At 37.8% G+C, this 19,215-nt stretch overlaps 1 pseudogene; it reads right to left on the bottom strand.

Annotated features, from left to right (window-relative positions):
* Positions 1-14,005: 14,005 nt before the first annotated feature.
* On the bottom strand, positions 14,006-16,768 carry LOC128060583 (olfactory receptor 4C6-like; annotated as a pseudogene).
* Positions 16,769-19,215: the final 2,447 nt, after the last annotated feature.

Genomic DNA, 19,215 nt, shown 5'->3' with positions numbered 1-19,215 from the left:
TTGAAGAATCCTTGGATTCCTGGGAAAAAGCCCACTTGCTCATGGTGTATGATCTTTTTAATGTGTAGGAATCTGATTGCTAGAATTTTGTTAAGGATTTTTGCATCTATGTTCATCAGTGATATTGGCCAGTAGTTTTCTTTTTTTGTGGCATCTTTGTCAGGTTTTGGGATTAGGGTGATGGTGTCCTCATAGAATGACTTTGGAAGTTTACCTTCTTCTGCAATTTTCTGGAAGAGTTTGCATAGGACAGGTGTTAGCTCTTGTCTAAATTTTTGGTAGAATTCAGCTGTGAATCCGTCTGGACCTGGGCTTTTGTTTGCTGGAAGATTTCTGATCACAGTTTCAATTTCCATTCTTGTGATGGGCCTGTTAAGATTTTCTATTTCTTGCTGGTTCAGTTTTGGAAAGTTGTACTTTTCTAAGAATTTGTCCATTTCTTCCATGTTGTCCATTTTTTGGGCATATAATTGCTAATAGTAGTCTCTTATGACCCTTTGCATTTCTGTGTTGTCTGTTGTGATCTCTCCATTTTCATTTCTAATTTTATTGATTTGATTTTTCTCCCTTTGTTTCTTGATGAGTCTGGCTAATGGTTTGTCAATTTTATGTATCCTTTCAAAGAACCAGCTTTTGGCTTTGTTGATTTTTGCTGTGGTCTCTTTTTTTTCTTTTGCATTTACTTCTGCCCTAATTTTTAAGATTTCTTTCCTTCTGCTATCCCTGGGGTTCCTCATTTCTTCCTTTTCTAGTTGCTTTAGGTGTAGAGTTAGGTTATTTCTTTGTCTTTTTTCTTGTTTCTTGAGGTATGTCTGTATTGCTGTGAACTTTCCCCTTAGCATTGCTTTTACAGTGTCCCAAAGGTTTGGGGTTGTTGTGTTTTCATTTTCATTCATTTCTATGCGTATTTTGATTCTTTTTTCAATTTCTTCTATGATTGTTGGTTATTCAGCAGTATGTTGTTCAGCCTCCATATGTTGGAATTTTTAATAGTTTTTCTCCTGTAATTGAGATCTAATCTTACTGCATTATGGTCAGGAAAGATGCTTGGAATGATTTAAATTTTTTTTTAATTTACCAAGGCTAGATTTATGGCCCAGGATGTGATCTATCCTTGAGAAGGTTCCGTGTGCACGTGAGAAAGAGGGGAAATTCATTATTTTGGAGTGAAATATCCTATAGATATGAATTAGGTCTAACTGGTCTATTTTATCACTTAAAGTTGTGTTTCCTTGTTAATTTTCTGTTTAGTTGATCTATCCGTAGGTGTGAGTGAGATATTAAAGTCTCCCACTATTATTGTGTTATTGTTAATTTCCCCTTTCATACTTGTTAGCATTTGTCTTACATATTGTGGTGCTCCTATGTTGTGTGTATATATATTTATAATTCTTATATCTTCTTCTTGGATTGATCCTTTGATCATTATGTTGTGTACTTCTTTGCCTTTTCTTACAGCCTTTGTGTTAAAGTCTATGTTATCTGATATGAGTATTGCTCGTTATTTTTCACAGAGCTAGAACAAATAATTTCACAATTTGTATGGGAATACAGAAAACCTTGAATAACCAAACAATCTTGAGAAAGAAAAATGGAACTGGAGTAATCAACCTGCCTGACTTCAGGCTCTACTACAATATAGACAGAAATATAGACTTCAGGCTCTACTACAAAGCCACAAGACAGTATGGTACTGGCACAAAGACAGAAATATATATCAGTGGCACAAAGTAGAAAGCTCAGAGATAAATCCACACACCCTATGGACACCTTATCTTCAACAAAGGAGGCAAAAATATACGATGGATTAAAGACAATCTCTTTAACAAGTGGTGCTGGGAAAACTGGTCAACCATTTGTAAAAGAATGAAACTAGAACACTTTCTAACACCATACACACAAATAAACTTAAAATGGGTTAAAGGTCTAAACGTAAGACCAGAAACTATAAAACTCCTAGAGGAGAACATAAGCAAAACACTCTCCGACATAAATCACAGCAGGATCCTCTATCACCCACCTCCCAGAATATTGGAAATAAGAGCAAAAATAAACAAATGAGTCCTAATTAAATTTAAAAGCTTCTTCACAACAAAGGAAACTATAAGCAATGTGAAAAGACAGCCTTTGGAATGGGAGAAAATAAGAGCAAATGACACAAATGGCAAACTACTAATCTCAAAAATACACAAGCAACTCCTGCAGTTCAATTCCAGACAAATAAACTACCCAGACCAAAAAAAAAAAAAAAAGGACCAACGAACTAAATAGACATTTCTCCGAAGAAGACATACACATGGCTAACAAACACATGAAAAGATGCTCAACATCACTCATTTTCAGAGAAATGCAAATCAAGACCACCATCAGGTACCATTTCACGCCAGTCAGAATGGCTGTGACCCAAAAGTCTACAAGCAATAAATGCTGGAGAGTGTGTGGAGAAAAGGGAACCCTCTTACACTGTTGGTGGGAATGCAAACTAGTACAGCCACTATGGAGAACAGTGTGGAGATTCCTTAAAAACTGCAAATAGAACTGCCTTATGACCCAGCAATCCCACTGCTGGACATACACATCGAGGAAACCAGAACTGAAAGAGACACGTGTACCCCACTGTTCATCACAGCACTGTTTATAATAGCCAGGACATGGAAGCAACCTAGATATCCATCAGCAGATGAATGGACAAGAAAGCAGTGGTACCTATACACAATGGAGTACTACTCAGCAATTAAAAATAATAAATTTGAATCTGTTGTAATGAGGTGGATGAAACTGGAGTTGATTATCCAGAGTGAAGTAAGCCAGAAAGAAAAACACCAATACAGTATACCAATGCTTGTATATGGAATTTAGAAAGATGGTAACTATAACCCTGTATGCGAGACAGCAAAAGAGACATAGATGTATAGAATAGTCTTTTGAACTCTGAGGGAAAGGGAGAGGGTGGAATGATTTGGGAGAATGGCACTGAAACATGTATAATATCATATATGAAATGAATCGCCAGTCCAGGTTTGATGTATGATACTGGATGTTTGGGGCTGGTGCACTGGGACAACCCAGAGGGATGGTATGGGGACGGAGAAGGGAGGGGGTTCAGGATGGGGAAAACATGTATACCTACGGCAGATTCATGTTAATCTATGGCAAAACCAATGCAATATTGTAAAGTAATTAACCTCAAATTAAAATAAATAAATTTATATTTTAAAAAAAGAAAGAAAATTCTCATAATGGCAGTTTCCATTCTCTATGGAGAGAAGTGTATTCAATAGCTGGCCAGAATGTGAAGAATGTTTCCAAGTCTTACTTTGATGCCTAAGAGAGAGGGGAAGGGCGGCTCTGGCATATGAATTCAAACCTTTTTCCTGATGTTTCTCAAGAACTGTCTTCAAAATGGTCCCTAAAATAAAGAATAAAGCAAACTTTCTTGCTTAACTTCCAAGTGGAATTTAAAGAGGTTTCCCTGTGAGGTCATAAACCTGGACGACTACCTCCTAGTCCCCCTCAAGGTTTAGCAATTTCCCATCTTAATGATTTTCCAAGACACAGTTATCTGTGGTTTGACTTACTTAAATGTTTTTAAAATTGTATGGCCTTCGCCAATTCAAGACTTTTTTTTTCTTTTTTATATAATCCTAGTGTTTGTATTTTTTTTTAATTTTATTTTATTTTATTTTATTTTATTTTTCTAATTTTAAAATCTTTAATTCTTACATGTGTTCCCAAACATGAACCCCCCTCCCACCTCCCTCCCCATAACATCTCTGTGGGTCATCCCCATGCACCAGCCCCAAGCATGCTGTATCCTGCGTCAGACATAGATTAGCGATTCAATTCTTACATGATAGTATACATGATAGAATGCCATTCTCCCATATCATCCCACCCTCTCCCTCTCCCTCTGAGTCCAAAAGTCTGTTATAGACAGCTGCGTCTTTTTTCCTGTCTTGCATACAGGGTCGTCATTGCCATCTTTCTAAATTCCATATATATGTGTTAGTATACTGTATTGGTGTTTTTCTTTCTGGCTTACTTCACTCTGTATAATCGGCTCCAGTTTCATCCATCTCATCAGAACTGATTCAAATGAATTCTTTTTAACGGCTGAGTAATACTCCATTGTGTATATGTACCACAGCTTTCTTATCCATTCATCTGCTGAGGGACATCTAGGTTGTTTCCATGTCCTGGCTATTATAAACAGTGCTGCGATGAACATTGGGGTACATGTGTCTCTTTCAATTCTGGTTTCCTCGGTAAACAGTATGGTACTGGCACAAAGACAGACATATAGATCAATGGAACAAAATAGAAAGCCCATAGATAAATCCACACACATATGGACACCTTATCTTTGACAAAGGAGGCAAGAATATACAATGGAGTAAAGACAATCTCTTTAACAAGTGGTGCTGGGAAAACTGGTCAACCACTTGTAAAAGAATGAAACTAGATCACTTTCTAACACCACACACAAAAATAAATTCAAAATGGATTAGTGTTTGTATTTAAAGATTATTTCATTTTCCTTCATATTCAGAAATGGAAAACTTTCTATTGGGTTGACTAAAAAGTTTGTTCAGATTTTTCTGTAAGCTGTTATCGAATAGATCATAGTGTGAGACAAAATATAGTGTCTCTGCAGAATTGGGATAGAATGCTTGTGTGCATTAAATGCAAAAAGGTGAGTTCTGGGACTAGGCAAAGCATCAGACAATGAAAACACCCCCCATTTCACGACAAGAATGAATTTGTATTGATTAAAGAACAACAAACTTTACAAATGTACAAAAACGTATACATTATTTCAAGATGTTATTTTCTTCTCTCAGTGCCTGACCCTGATAAACCATGACTTTAAAACAAAGTGGATTTTTCACCATTGAGGATAATGTTTGGTGTGGGCTTGTCATATATAGCTTTTATTATGTTGAGGTATGTTCCTTCTATTACTGCTTTCTGGAGAGTTTTTATCATAAAAGGATGTTGAATTTTGTCAAAGGCTTTCTCTGCATCTATTGAGATAATTATATGACTTTTATTTTTCAATTTGTTAATGTGGTGAATTGCATTGATTTATTTGCGGATATTGAAGAATCCTTGCATCCCTGGGATAAAGCCCACTTGGTCATAGTGCATGGTCTTTTTGATGTGTTGTTGGATTCTGAATGCTAGAGTTTTGTTAAGGATTTTTGCATCTATGTTCATCAGTGATATTGGCCAGTAGTTTTCTTTTTTTGTGGCATCTTTGTCAGGTTTTGGTATTAGGGTGATGGTGACCTTATAGAACGAGTTTGGAAGTTTACCTTCCTCTGCATTTTCTGGAAGAGTTTGAGTAGGATAGGTATTAGCTCTTGTCTAAATTTTTAGTAGAATTCAGCTGTGAAGCCGTCTGGACCTGGGCTTTTGTTTGCTGGAAGATTTCTGATTACAGTTTCAATTTCCGTGCTTGTGATGTGTCTGTTAAGATTATCTATTTCTTCCTGGTTTGCTTTTGGAAAGTTGGGATGACCCAGAGAAATGATATGGGGAGGGTAGTGGGAGGGGGGTTCAGGATTGGGAACTCATGTACACCCGTGGCAGATTCATATGAATGTATGGCAAAACCAATACAGTATTTTAAAGTAAAATAATAATAAAAAATAAAAAATAAAGAGCAAAAATAAATAAATAAATAAAACAAAGTGCACAGTTTCTAGAGACTAAAGGAATTATTCTCTTTTCATTTTTTTGAGGTAAAAAAAAAGGTGAGAGGAATGATAGGTCTGTTTATTCTGATGAAATGCAGCATTAGGATTGGGAAAGTCTAGACTTATTTCACAAGGTCCCTGCAGAGACAGACCACAGTGAGGAGTTTGTTGCCCTCTATACTCTTTTACCCCATAGAAAGAAGCAGTTCTGAAATGATTCATCAGAAAAGTGAAAGCCTGTAAGTGCCTAGGTTTCATTTGACTATGGTGTTAAGGGACAAGTGTTAACCATCTGACAGCAGCCCACACTCCTGAAGGCGATGGTATTTTGAAGTTATGACTCAATCACAGGACTCCAGCAATTAATCCTAGAACCCTGGTTCTTACTTGAAAGCACACTTAGCATCTTCTACTTTATTCCATATTTTCCTTTGCTTAATTCTTTATTATTTGTTTCTGTGAGAGGAAGTGAGTGGGACAATACTGAAATAATAGTGTTAAGATGGAGTAGGAAAGATCATATAACAAGCAGGGTATCTATGAAAAAAGTAAGGTGAACTTAAAAACTTTAAAATCAGAGAAAGAGAAGGATGCACAGAGAAAAGCACAAAAATAAGGGGTTGAGGCAGAGGGAAGATAAGTGACAAGATGCCCTTCTAGGATTTATCCAATAGTACACACTTCCTGACAGATCAAAGTCCCTGACAGATTAAAGTTCCACCCTCATCATTAATTAAATTACAAAATGTGTATCTCCAAAGATATATGGCTCAATTGTGGGCCATTTCTTCTGTTCTTTAGAATTCTTCTTAACTGGGCACAAAAAAAAAATTTACCAAAAAAGGCTTTATGATATGCCTGTCTTCTGGTAAGTGTAGTCCCCTATCTCTATTCTTTTCATATTGTTTATCATCAAGGCTATGCAAATCCAGGCATACTCCCTTATAAATATTAGAGCTGGATTATCAATTTCCATGAAAATATACTTTGTCATTTAGGGATATGCTGTTAGTTCATCACAGAGCAGCAGTCTCTTAAATCAGAGTCTGTCTGGGATGTACAAAATAAGCCATATAATTTGTAAAGAACTCCACTATAACAATATGACTAAACTATATTACAAAATTAATGGATGTGTGAGATATAGTAATTTAGTGCCTGAAACTTAGAATCACAGGTAAAGAGGATGTATTATGTATTTTTTTAAATCAAATAAGAGCACAGAAAGAAACTTTCTGGTGTCCAAACATGTCTTCCTGTTCAGTTCTAGAACCTACTTCCTCCTGTTCTCTTTAGAATCCTTGTATTTTGGAATAATGTCTCTGAAGTTCCTTTTTACCATATGTTTATTATGCTTTATATCATAAATGATAAGCTTCATTGTTTATTGGACTGTCCACAGTTATTGCTGGCCAATTATTTTCTCAACAATATTTCCTTATTAATGAGCACAAATTGTGAGGACTAAAGCCTGATGTAAAATGTGAACACTAATTCATTTCCTGGTCACACTAGGAATTGCACAGTGGAAATAAAGAATTACTCAGCTTCCAACCGTGTCATCCTTTAAATTCCTTAGGCTATTATCACTGCATTCCTAGAAGGTGATATTTTCAACACTGACCACAGCCTGCCTCCCACTCACCACCACCAGTAGGTACGATAGGTGAAAGACCTGACTGCAGACAAAGAAAAGCAGTCTCATACCTGCTAGTTATATTCCTCATCACTCATGGTTTAGCACCAGCACAGGAAAACACAATGCCACCACATCCATGGAAGCAGGAGAGGACCAGTTCCACAATATAGAGCAATGTAGAGCCTTTGCAGGAGTTAAGCACAGCCGCCTCTGAACAACTGACAGATGCATAGCATAGAGCCTAAAGAAGCACTGGGATGACCTTCTTGGGTGTCAGTAGGAAAAATAAACAGGATATAGGATATGTGCCTATACCATTGTATATGGTGGTACTGCAGTCAGCCATGAACAGGTGAGAGCCAAGAAGGGCCAGACACCTGGCCCAAGTCAAGGGTCAGAAAGGAACCACATATAATTTAGATCTTTAATGGGTCTTGTTTCCCCCAAGTTAGCAATGTGAACACCATCCTAGTAATAAATTGAATACAATATCATAAGAAAAAAAAGAAAAAGAAAGAACCAGCTAGTGGAAGCTATTTGCTTGCTAAACTGCCCTTCTGGAACCAAGGTCCTGACCATGGGGCCATATATAGCTTCATAGGTGAAGAATACAGAGCCTTGGAGAATACCTGGTGGACCCCATGGGAGGGATAGAGAATCAGAGATAACCCAGAAGGGGAAAGACAGATATGAGAGCCATACAGTCTAACCCTGGCTGGAATATCCCACTAGAAGGTATTTCCTAGTCACAGATACTGGAAGAGAGTTTAGAAAAATTCTCAGAAGACCTTCAACATATGGAGAGAAGAATAGTGGCCCTGCTTGCCTGGGCTCAAGGGCAGTACTACCTAAAATATCGGCTCTTCCCACCTATAACTGTAAAGTAAATTAGCTATGCTGATGACTGGAACAAATTATACCATACAGAGACAAATATACAATGCACAGCCCAAGTAAAGTCTCTACAGCAAGGACACACTGGCCAGTATGAGGGACAGACTGGTGCCAGTAAGGGGTCACTCATAAGAGTTAGGTTCAGAGAGATAGCAGGCAGCCAGTTAGAGCTACCTGGATTTACTAATTGTAAGAATTTTAGATTTTACCCTGAGTGACATGGAGAGGACTTGTAAAGTGTGATACAATCTGACTTACTAGTTTAATGGATAATAGTGAGTGTTGTATTGAGGGTAGACTACTAGAACAGTAGATGCCAAAATTAAAACAGGAAGAGTAAGAATGAAGTGAAAGAGGAGAGTGAAAAAATGGGCTTAAAACTCAACATTTAAAAAACTAAGATGATGGCATCTGGTCCCATCAATTCATGGCAAATAGATGTGGGGAATGGTGGACAGAGTGATAGACTTTTTCTTCTTGGGCACCAGAATCACTGCAGAGGGTGACTGTAGCCAAGAAATTAAAAGACACTTGCTTCTTGAAAGAAAAGTTGTGATAAACCTAGATAGCATATTAAAAAGCGGAGAGATTACTTTGCAAAGGTCTGTCTAGTCAAAGTTATGATTTTACCAGTAGTCATATATGGATGTGAGTTGTCCATAAAAAAGGCTGAGCATTGAAGAATTAATGCTTTTGAACTGTGGTGTTGGAGAAGACTCTTGAAAGCCTGTCAGGTTTCAAGGAGATCAAAACAGTCCATCCTAAAGGAAATCAACTCTGCATATTCATTGGAAGGACTGATGTTGAAATTGAAGCTCCAATACTTTGGCCACCTGATGTGAAGAGCCAACTCATTAGAACAACCCTGATTCTGGGAAAGACTGAAGGCAGGAGGAGAAGGGGATGACAGAGGATGAGATGGTTGGATGGCATCACCGACTTGATGAACATTAATTTCAGCAAGCTCCAGGAGATGATGAAGGACAGGGAAGCCTGGTGTGCTGCAGTCCATGGGGTCACAAATAGTCAGACACAACCGAATGACTGAACAACAGCAAGAAGTTTTGAGGTATTTCAATAATTCAGGTGAAAAATGATAGTGGTTTGATACTAGGTAACAGGTCTAAAGGCTTTCCCTGTGGCTCAGTAGAAAAGAATCTGCCTGCAATGCAGGAGATGTTGGTTTGATCCCTGGCTCAGGAAAATCCCCTGGAAGAGAGCATGGCAACCCACTCCAGTATACTTGTCAGGAAAATTCCATGGACAGAGGAGCCTGGTGGGCCAAAGTCCCTAGGTTTGCAAAAGTTGGACATAATTTGGCCACTAAACCACCACTACTACCACTGAAGTTTGAGGCAAAAAGATTTTCTTATAGATGTGAGGTGAAAATGAGAGATCAGATATGCCACTGGCTGAGACAGAGAATGATGTAACTGAAGTAGGTTTGGGATGAAGGAAGAACCAGGGCACAGCTTTAGCCTTATTTGCTTTAAGAAATCTGTTAGTCTCAGGAGGAATACTATGGAGGAACTTAAATTTCCAGGTTTCAACCTCAGGAAAGCCATCTGACCTGGAGTTAATTTGAGAACTGTGGTCTTTTAAAGAGAGTGTGCCAAAGAAGACTGGATGAAATGTTGCTGATGGATTTTGTAATATGAGAAGCAAGTGATGAGTGCTGTATCTAGTGGCATAGAGGTCACAGATGACATTGAAAAGAGCATTTTCAGTGTTAATATAATAACTGAAGTGTGAATGAATATGGTTAAAGAAAATAGAAGGAGAGAAATTGGAGACAGGTACTACAGAATCCTCTGATTTTTGTTATAAAGCAAAGAGAATGAAATGAGGTCATAGACAATAAAAGAAATGGGATCAAGAGATTTTATTTTTAAGGATGAGCTAGATAATATATTTGCTGAGGTAAAATGATTCAGAAAAAGGAAATACAGATGAATTAATATGGATAGAAGATATTTTTGACCAATGTTTTCATGTGAAGTTTAAGATGAAATCCAGTGTGCATGATGTTGGTTGCTTTTGGATAAAACAGAAAATTCATTTAGAAGAATCAAGAGGTTATCATATAACTGAATGTTAGTCATGGACGGAGGAGCCTGGTAGGCTGCAGTCCATGGGGTCGCTAGGAGTCAGGCAGGACTAAGCGGCTTCACTTTCACTTTTCATTTTCATGCATTGGAGAAGGAAATGGCAATCCACTCCAGTATTCTTGCCTGGAGAATCCCAAGGATGGGGGAGCCTGGTGGGCTGCCGTCTATGGGGTCGCACAGAGTAGGACACGACTGAAGCGACTTAGCAGCAGCAGCAGCAGTCACTCAGTTGTGTCCGACTCTTTGCAACCCCATGTGCTTTAGCGCACCAAGCTCTTCTGTCCATGGAATTCTCCTGGCAAGAATTCTAGAGTGGGTAGCCATTCCATTCTCCAGGGGATCTTCCCTACCCAGGGACTGAACCCAGGTCTCCTGCATTGAAAGCAGATTCTTTCCCATCTGAATCACCGGGGAAGCCTTTATGTAACTAAATGGGTGCTGGCAAATGAGAAGATAAAGTTGTAAGAGTCTGGAGAAATTTCTTCTGATGGCTTACATTTTCTAACTGAAATAGGAATTAAGTTCATCTAATGTTTCCCAGTAAGTCTGATGCTTGCAGCAGTTTTTTTTGACCAATACTCTCTTTCAAATTAAAGAACCATTTTATTCCTACACTTTGATATTTTTATATCGTGAGTAGTATCGAATTTTTTGATATAGATATAGATATCATATGGTTTACAATCTAATATTAGCAACAGCAAGTTTCTATAAAAATAAGCAGTAAGGCCAAGGATTATTTCAAAAGATAAAACAACATCATCCATTGAGCTGCTAAATAAATGTTTATTGAGTAAAGGTATTTCATGTGAAATGATTAATGGGACCTATAGAACAGATTAGAGAAAAATATTGTGGCATCTAAATGACGGGAAATAATTTCTGCTTGAATAGCCAGAAGAGCATTTACCTAATAATAGAAGGGATAAATTATACATCTAACCTTGCTGCTGGAAAATTACAAAAATATTACAAATATTTAATGTTAGGGATCTCATTGTGATCTTCCCTATTCTTTAATTCCACAATTAAAACAGAAAAAAAAATGATCCTCAAATGTTCTTACACAGTTCAAAGTTATAACACTGCCATGAATTTTTTCTTCTTTTTTGACATGAAGCAGGCAAAAGAGTTGTAAAATGAATCTAGAAATTCAAATTTTAAATATTGTAAGCCAGCAGTAAATATTACATTCTGCCATTGATGCAGCAAAATTCAAATGGAAGTTCTGTGCAAAGATGTTTGACAGCAATTTTCTATGTCATCCATAAGCTCATGAAGAGTTTGATTTTTAATTATTATTCTAATAAAGTTATCTTGAAGTCCATGTTCTTTTCAAACTTGAGACTTAGAAAATAGTAGATTCTTACATCATGGCTCTGGCTGCCTTTTACATTTCACCTTCTACCAGATTTTCTCCTGTCCTCTGTGTACAGATTACCTTGATCTTCACTTCAGGGTGGTTCCTATCTTAGTGTTTACCCCCAAGCTTTTCTCTTGCCTTGAATGTTCTTCCCACTGATGTAATTAAGGATGGTCCTGTCTCATCATTCAGACCTCAGTTTTGAAGTACACTCTCAGAAAACCCCCCTTTGTCCACCTCACTAGAGCTATCCAGTCACATGTGTGTCACTTCATTAAAATTTTCTGAATATCAGTTATCAACTGATGACCTTATTTTCATTTTAATATCATCTTCTTTAGTATCTTTAGTATTTTTGACTTCTGGAGAAAGTAAACTCCAGGAAAAAAGTCAAATGTATTGCCTTAGTCATTACTGTACACCTCAATCCTATAAGAGTATCTGATGCTTCATTCTAAGTTGGCAAAGGTTCTTCAAAAAGTATATGTACTTCATAGTTATTGAAAATAGTTCACAATTAATGTGAAATACCTTTGCACATACACATTCTGTGTTTAAAGATAAACTACTGTTTTATATGTCATGCTTGTATGAAATAATAAACTGATACTGTAATTATTATCATCATATACATCAAATATTTTTAAAAAGTAAGAAAACTATAATGGGACACTGGGGCTGCTGCTGCTGGTAAGTCGCTTCAGTCATGGCCGACTCTGTGCGACCCCAGAGGCAGGCAGCCCACCAGGCTCCCCCGTCCCTGGGATTCTCCAGGCAAGAACACTGGAGTGGGTTGCCATTTCCTTTTCCAATGCATGAAAGTGAACACTAGGTTAGACTAAAATCTAAGTCTTCCCATATACCTATTTAAGCAATGCAGTTTTGAAAAGTATCAATGTGTCTCTAGTGACAAAGAAAGCAAGATCTGGAAGAAATAAAGTCTTTTGCATTTAGAAACTAACCTCTCAGATTTAACAGCGAGGATAGTTTTTCCCATAGTTAAAAAAAAATTATTTCTATATAGAATACTCTTGAGAGTCACTTGAACTGCAAAGAGATCCAACCAGTCCATTCTGAAGGAGATCAGCACTGGGATTTCTTTGGAAGGAATGATGCTAAAGCTGAAATTCCAGTACTTTGGCCACCTCATGCGAAGAGTTGACTCATTGGAAAAGACTCTGATGCTGGGAAGGATTGGGGGCAGGAGGAGAAGGGGACGACAGAGGATGAGATGGCTGGATGTCATCACTGACTCGATGGACGTGAGTCTGAGTGAATTCCGGGAGTTGGTGATGGACAGGGAGGCCTGGCGTGCTGCGATTCATGGGATTGCAAAGAGTCGGACCCGACTGAGCGACTAAACTGAACTGAGTTGCTCTCTTCTCATAAAGGATTACATAACTTCAAGATATAGACAAACATATTCTGAATTATGCTAACATGGCTATTTCTTTTACAACTCATATAAAGGAGGGAAAAAAAGTAGTAGAGAATGTTTGTAGTGGTGTCTTCCATATTAAACAATAAACTACTAACTTGAAATTACACTGCCTTCTAGAACTTCCAAAAAGGACATTCGGAAGCAAGAAAACCATAGGAAGATTCTATCTTCCAAAAAATATAGGAAGATTCTATCACCTAAAGAGTTAATATTTATGCATTCTCCCTTATTTTGTACCCAAATCTATTTCTTTTATACTTATATTCATTCAGCAGTATTTATTGAGCACCAAGTGACTGGAAGTGTTGTACATGTAGCATGAATGAATAAACCCAATGCCTCCCCTTACAGGGATTATAATCTTATGGGGGAAACAGAGAAAATTAAAATAAAGAAACAATTTTTTAAGTACAGCTTCTGATCATTAATGTGAAGGATATAACCAGATGGAGAAGTAGGGAATAATAGAAGGGGATGACTAGAAAAAGTCATCAGGGAAAATTTGTCTAACAAGATGGGAACTCTTCTGAAAGTAGATAAAATAAGATGGAACAGGACAAGCAAAATTGCTGGGAAGAGAATTCCAGCAGTAAATAGAATCAGATAAACAAAAGTTCTGAATTGAGGAAGACTTGAATTATGCAAAAGACAGGTTAAAAGGAAGAGAGAGACAGAGAGCCTTAAGAAAAGGGTTGAAATATAAAATGCACTTGAGACGTAGACAATACCTAACTTTATTACCTTAAATTGATTTGCATTCTTAACCAGATTTGCATTATTTGTTGTGTCCCAAGTGGGTTATAATGAATGGGAGGTAAGACCTCACTGTCCTTCAGGAAAGAATTGCTCTTAGCATGTAAGCTAATGACCACACAAGGCCCCTTGTTTCATCCACAATTTCCTCATGGCATTTTTTACCTCTGTGTTCCTCAAGGTGTAGATCAGGGGATTTAACATGGGAGAAATGATGGTAAAAGACACAGCCATCACCTTGTCTATGGGGTAGGTGGCCACAGGCCTCAAATTCAAAAACATACAAGGCACAAGGAACATAATGACCACCACGAGGTGGGAGCCACAGGTGGAGAGGGCTTTATGCCACCCTTTGGAGCTGAAGGACTTCACAGAGCAGAGAATGACCACGTAGGAGGTGATGAGAATCAGGAATATGGTGACACACATCACTCCACTGTTGAGGATGAGTAAGAGGCCCAGGGTGCCGGTGTCCATGCAGGCCAGTTCCAACAGTGGGAACAAATCACACGTAAAATGATCAATGATGTTAGGGCCACAGAAGGGTACTTGATACATAAAGAGAAGTTATATCATTGCATGTATGCACCCCCCCCCCCCCCCCCCCCCCGCCAAGCCAATCCCTGCAAAAGGCAGCACATCTGAGGCCTCATGATGGTCACGTAGTGAAGAGACTTACAGATGGTGACTGAGCGGTCATAGGCCATCACTATGAGAAGGATGATGCCCACTCCACCAAAGAAGTGGTCAGCGAAGAGCTGGACCATGCAGCCTTCCAGGGAGACGGCAGAGAGGGAGATGCTCTTAGAAAGGGAGTCCACAATCACCTTGGGGGCAATGGCAAAAGAGTATGTGTCATCCACAAGGGGTAAAAAGGTCAGGAAAAAGTACATGAGGGATCTCAGACTCTGACTTGTGACCATAGTTACCACAATGAGGAAGTTTCCCAAAATGGTAAACACATACTTGATTAGAAACACAGCAGAGAGGATTTTCTTCAGCTCTGGATTCTTTGTAATGCCCAAAAGGATGAATTCTGTCACATTGTTGGGATTCCCTGTTTACTATGGGCTGATGTAAGCTTCTTTCTAATCTGAAAAGTCTACAAAATAATATTATTTGTAGTTAGTAATCATTGAATGTGTTGGACATTATTTGCATTGTTACACCCTCCTGGCCTACCTTTTTCTCCAGCCATCTGTACAACAACCAGCTGATAATAATTGTATCCTGATAACAGCTTGATCCTTGTGATTCTCTCTACAACACCTCTCACCAGTGTATCTCCTGCTTTCCTTCCTGACACTTGCTGATTGAGACACTTAAAAGATTCTGTTTCATCAATCACATGGTATTTTAAAGAATTATCATATCTTAAGGAAGACTCTTTGCAACTGCACAGACAGCAGCCCACCAGGCTCCTCTGTCCATGGAAATTTCCAGGCCATAATACTAGAGTGGGTAGCCATTCCCTTCTCCAGGGGATCTTCCGGAGCCAAGGATACAACCCAGGTCTCCTGCATTGCAGGCAGATTCTTTACCATCTGAGCCACCAGGAAAGTGCTTTATTTGTATATTATTTTATAAGGAAAACCTAGATCATCAGTAGATAGGAGCCAGGGGATTAATGGATTCACTTACATTCATTCCTTGTCTTGCTCACCCCCATTTACAACCTTCATTCTGTTTTCCAAAATGAACCACTTACCCACAAGGCCTTCTCTCAGCCTATGCCTTTTAGAAATCTCACGTTAAGAATCTGAACTTATGTTATCACTAGACACACCTAAGAGCCAATAATTTAGAAAGTTTCCTATAAATTGTCATTCATTTATTCTGTGTACTTACTTAGCTCCTACAATGTGTTAGCTGAAAAACTTCCAGGTTAGGTAAGTCATGTTCCACCAAATATCAAATGCTGTGCTGTGCGCAAAGTCGTTTAATTAAATTTAATAACATTCATAGAACTGAATCCATCCAAAGGGAACTGCATTGAACCGTGGGGCCCAGGCAAACCGGTTCCAGACCTTGCTTCCAGAAATGAGAGAGTGCTGCTCTCAGAGCCTGGTCGCTATTCCCCCGACAGTCAGGTTGAAGAAGCCCAGTAACTTTCTTTTGTCTTTGCTGGTTTTATTCCCAAACATTCATTAGCCAAAATCAAGAGCTTCTCCATTCCTTAGAATTCCAAGTTCAGTGTCAGTCACTGCCATGAGACTTTCTTTGTAATAACGTCTATTTCTTTCCAGTGTGCCTGTGAAATGCCATTGCTCATAAGATGTTTACATAAAACCTACACTGTATATATTTCTCACTTAATAACATGTCTGATAGTGCAAGGAATACAATTCAGCACCTTCTCCAAAAGAGGGAGAGAGAATGAGCTCTCCTGAAGCAATGCATGTACAAAATAACTTTCAGAAGGGAAAATATCAGTATGATATGCAGACTTCAGAAAAGATAATATAAGCTAGTCTTTGACACAAGAATTTAGACAATTCTAAATTTATAAAGTTATAATATAGAGAATGAACAAGGGCAGTGGCATGGTTAAGGCACAGAGAAAGAAGCATGAATACATGGTGTGTAGAATCAAATTATATGGATTTTGAGGTCAGAAAAGCTAGGTTTCATTATGGACCTTCCAGGGATGTATCAATAACTAACCATATATCAATTGTTTTTCTCAGGGTTGTTATATGAAACAAATTAATTTCCTGGGATTATAGTTTAAATGTTAATATTAAACCTCATAGTCATTAAAATGCAATAAAAATGTGAACTTAAACTATAGCTTAAATATTTTTTTTGTTTAATATAACAATGTCCTGGTATATGTTGTGTGTCTCATGAAAGTTAGTCACACATACCCATACTAATCTCAGGTAGGAGGTATCTTAGGTAGAGATATATAACCAGACTGGAGTTCAACTGTGAATATTAAGTAAAAGCTTTAGTGGTGACTCAGACAGTAAAGAATCTGTCTGCAATGTGAGAGACCTGGGTTCAATCCCTGGGTCAGGAAGATGCCCTGGAGAAGGAAATGGCAACCCACTCCAGTATTCTTGCCTGGAGAATTCCAAGGGCAGAGGAGCTTAGCAGGCTACAGTCCATGGGGTCGCGAAGAGTTGGACACGACTGTGTGAGTAACACTTTCAACTTTCATCTTAAAGAAATCTATGTAAATACTTCATTTTTCACATTTCAGTTGATTCTTTCTTCTAAGTATCTGTAATATGTCAGACAACCTCTCTGTGCCTCAGTTTCATTCTCTATAATATGGGAAAGTAACATTACCATCTGAAAATGTTGTTTTAAAGATTGAATGGTTTTATGAATGTAAAGGGATTAGATCATCATTCTCATTTGTTTTCCCAGCATGAGAAGAATGCCACTGACAATATACTATTTCTAAAACCTTCCCCTCCTTTGGATCATGTGTTTACATATGCATCTGATAAATGTTCCATTTACTGGCAGGATATTGGCTTAATGACTCCTCAACACTTTAGTAGAATGTAAGGTTTTGAATTGATCTGAAAGGAAAAATATGCCAAAACTCTTTTCTAAAACATAGTTCTGAAAAAAAGAATAATAACTTAAATAAAATGCATTTATTTATGTAAGTTACACCATTGGAAAATAGTACACACAGATAGAGTGACACAAACTTTATGGTCAAAGGACCTCTCCCAACTGTAAGCACTCATGGACCCTCAGTCACCTGTCTAGTGCACGCTCTTCAGATGTTCATTTGTGTGTAGGTAAATGCACATTCTTTAATGTGTTTACTCCAGATAAAAGTACACACAATGCAATAATATACATGAAATTCTATTAAAATTTGCATGAACATTATTTGTCAGTATTTATGAATTCTCCTTCATTTTAATTGCTACATATTATTCTATTTGGGGCTTCCCTAGTGGCTCAGAGAGTTAAGAATCTGCCTGCAGTGTGGGGGACCCTAGTTTGATTTCTGCACTGGGAAGATCTCCCGGAGAAGGGAATAGTTACCCAAGCCAGTATTCTTGCCTGGGAAATCCCATGGACAGAGGAACTTGGTAGGCTACAGTCTGTGGGGTCACAAAGAGTCGAACATGACTGAGAAACTTAAACACACATACAAACATTATTCCATTTTATGGTTACAACATAGCTCTTTTAACCAGTCCATTTTTGCTTGGAATTATATTTCTAATATTTTGCCTCCCATACAGGGCCATAAGGAACATCCCTTACAGAAATCTTTACTTAGTAGTTTGAATATTTCTGTTGAAGAAGTCTATATCATCACCACGTCAAAAATATGCTTATGCTTAAATTTGATAGACTCTGTAACATTCCTCTTTCAAAGATTTGAAGCACCTTTTATTGTCATAAATCATGTATTACAAACTATTAAACAGTAATTTTCCCCACAGGGTTTGCAATTCTAAATATTATCATTATTAAACTAATATATTTAAAATAAATTAGGTGAAAACACACCTCATTTTAATTTGTATTCATTCATAGAATTTCGCTAATGACATAAAGAATAAATATATTATTGGCCTCCAGATAAATTTAAATTGCATGCAATGTAATGTCTAAATAGACATATATAATCTTAACAAATGTACCAATCCAATGTTCATCGCATCACCGTTTATAATAGCCAGGACATGGAAGCAACCTAGATATCCATCAGCAAATGAATGGATAAGAAAGCAGTGGTACATATACACAATGGTGTATTACTCAGCCATTAAAAAGAATATATTTGAATCCGTTCTAATGAGGTGGATGAAACTGGAGCCGATTATACAGAGTGGAGTAAGGCAGAAAGAAAAACACCAATACAGTATACTAACACATATATATGGAATTTAGAAAGATGGTAATGATAATCCTGTATGTGAGACAGCAAAAGAGACACAGGTGTAAAGAACAGACTTTTGGACTCTGTGGAAGAGGGAGAGGGAGAGGGTGGGATGATTTGGGAGAATGGCATTGTAACATGTATACTATCATGTAAGAAACGAATCGCTAGTCTAGGTTTGATACAGGATACAGGATGCTTGGGGCTGGTGCACTGGAATGACCCAGAGAGATGATATGGGTAGGGTGGTGGGAGGGGGGTTCAGGGTTGGGAACTCATGTACACCTGTGGTGGACTCATGTCAAAAAAATTAAAAAAATAAATTAAAAAATAAAACAATCTCTGAAACATAAATACATTATTTTATTTGATAATCTCATAATCTGGACAGAGACCAAAGGGAGACACTTATATTTTGATAAATTGCCAAAGAGATTAAAGTAAATTAAATTGTTGA

Source organism: Budorcas taxicolor, chromosome 15 (assembly GCF_023091745.1).
Source record: "Budorcas taxicolor isolate Tak-1 chromosome 15, Takin1.1, whole genome shotgun sequence".
NCBI lineage: Eukaryota > Metazoa > Chordata > Mammalia > Artiodactyla > Bovidae > Budorcas > Budorcas taxicolor.
The sequence above is the reverse complement of the archived record's forward strand: the minus strand, read 5'-3'. Positions and strand labels throughout refer to the sequence as shown.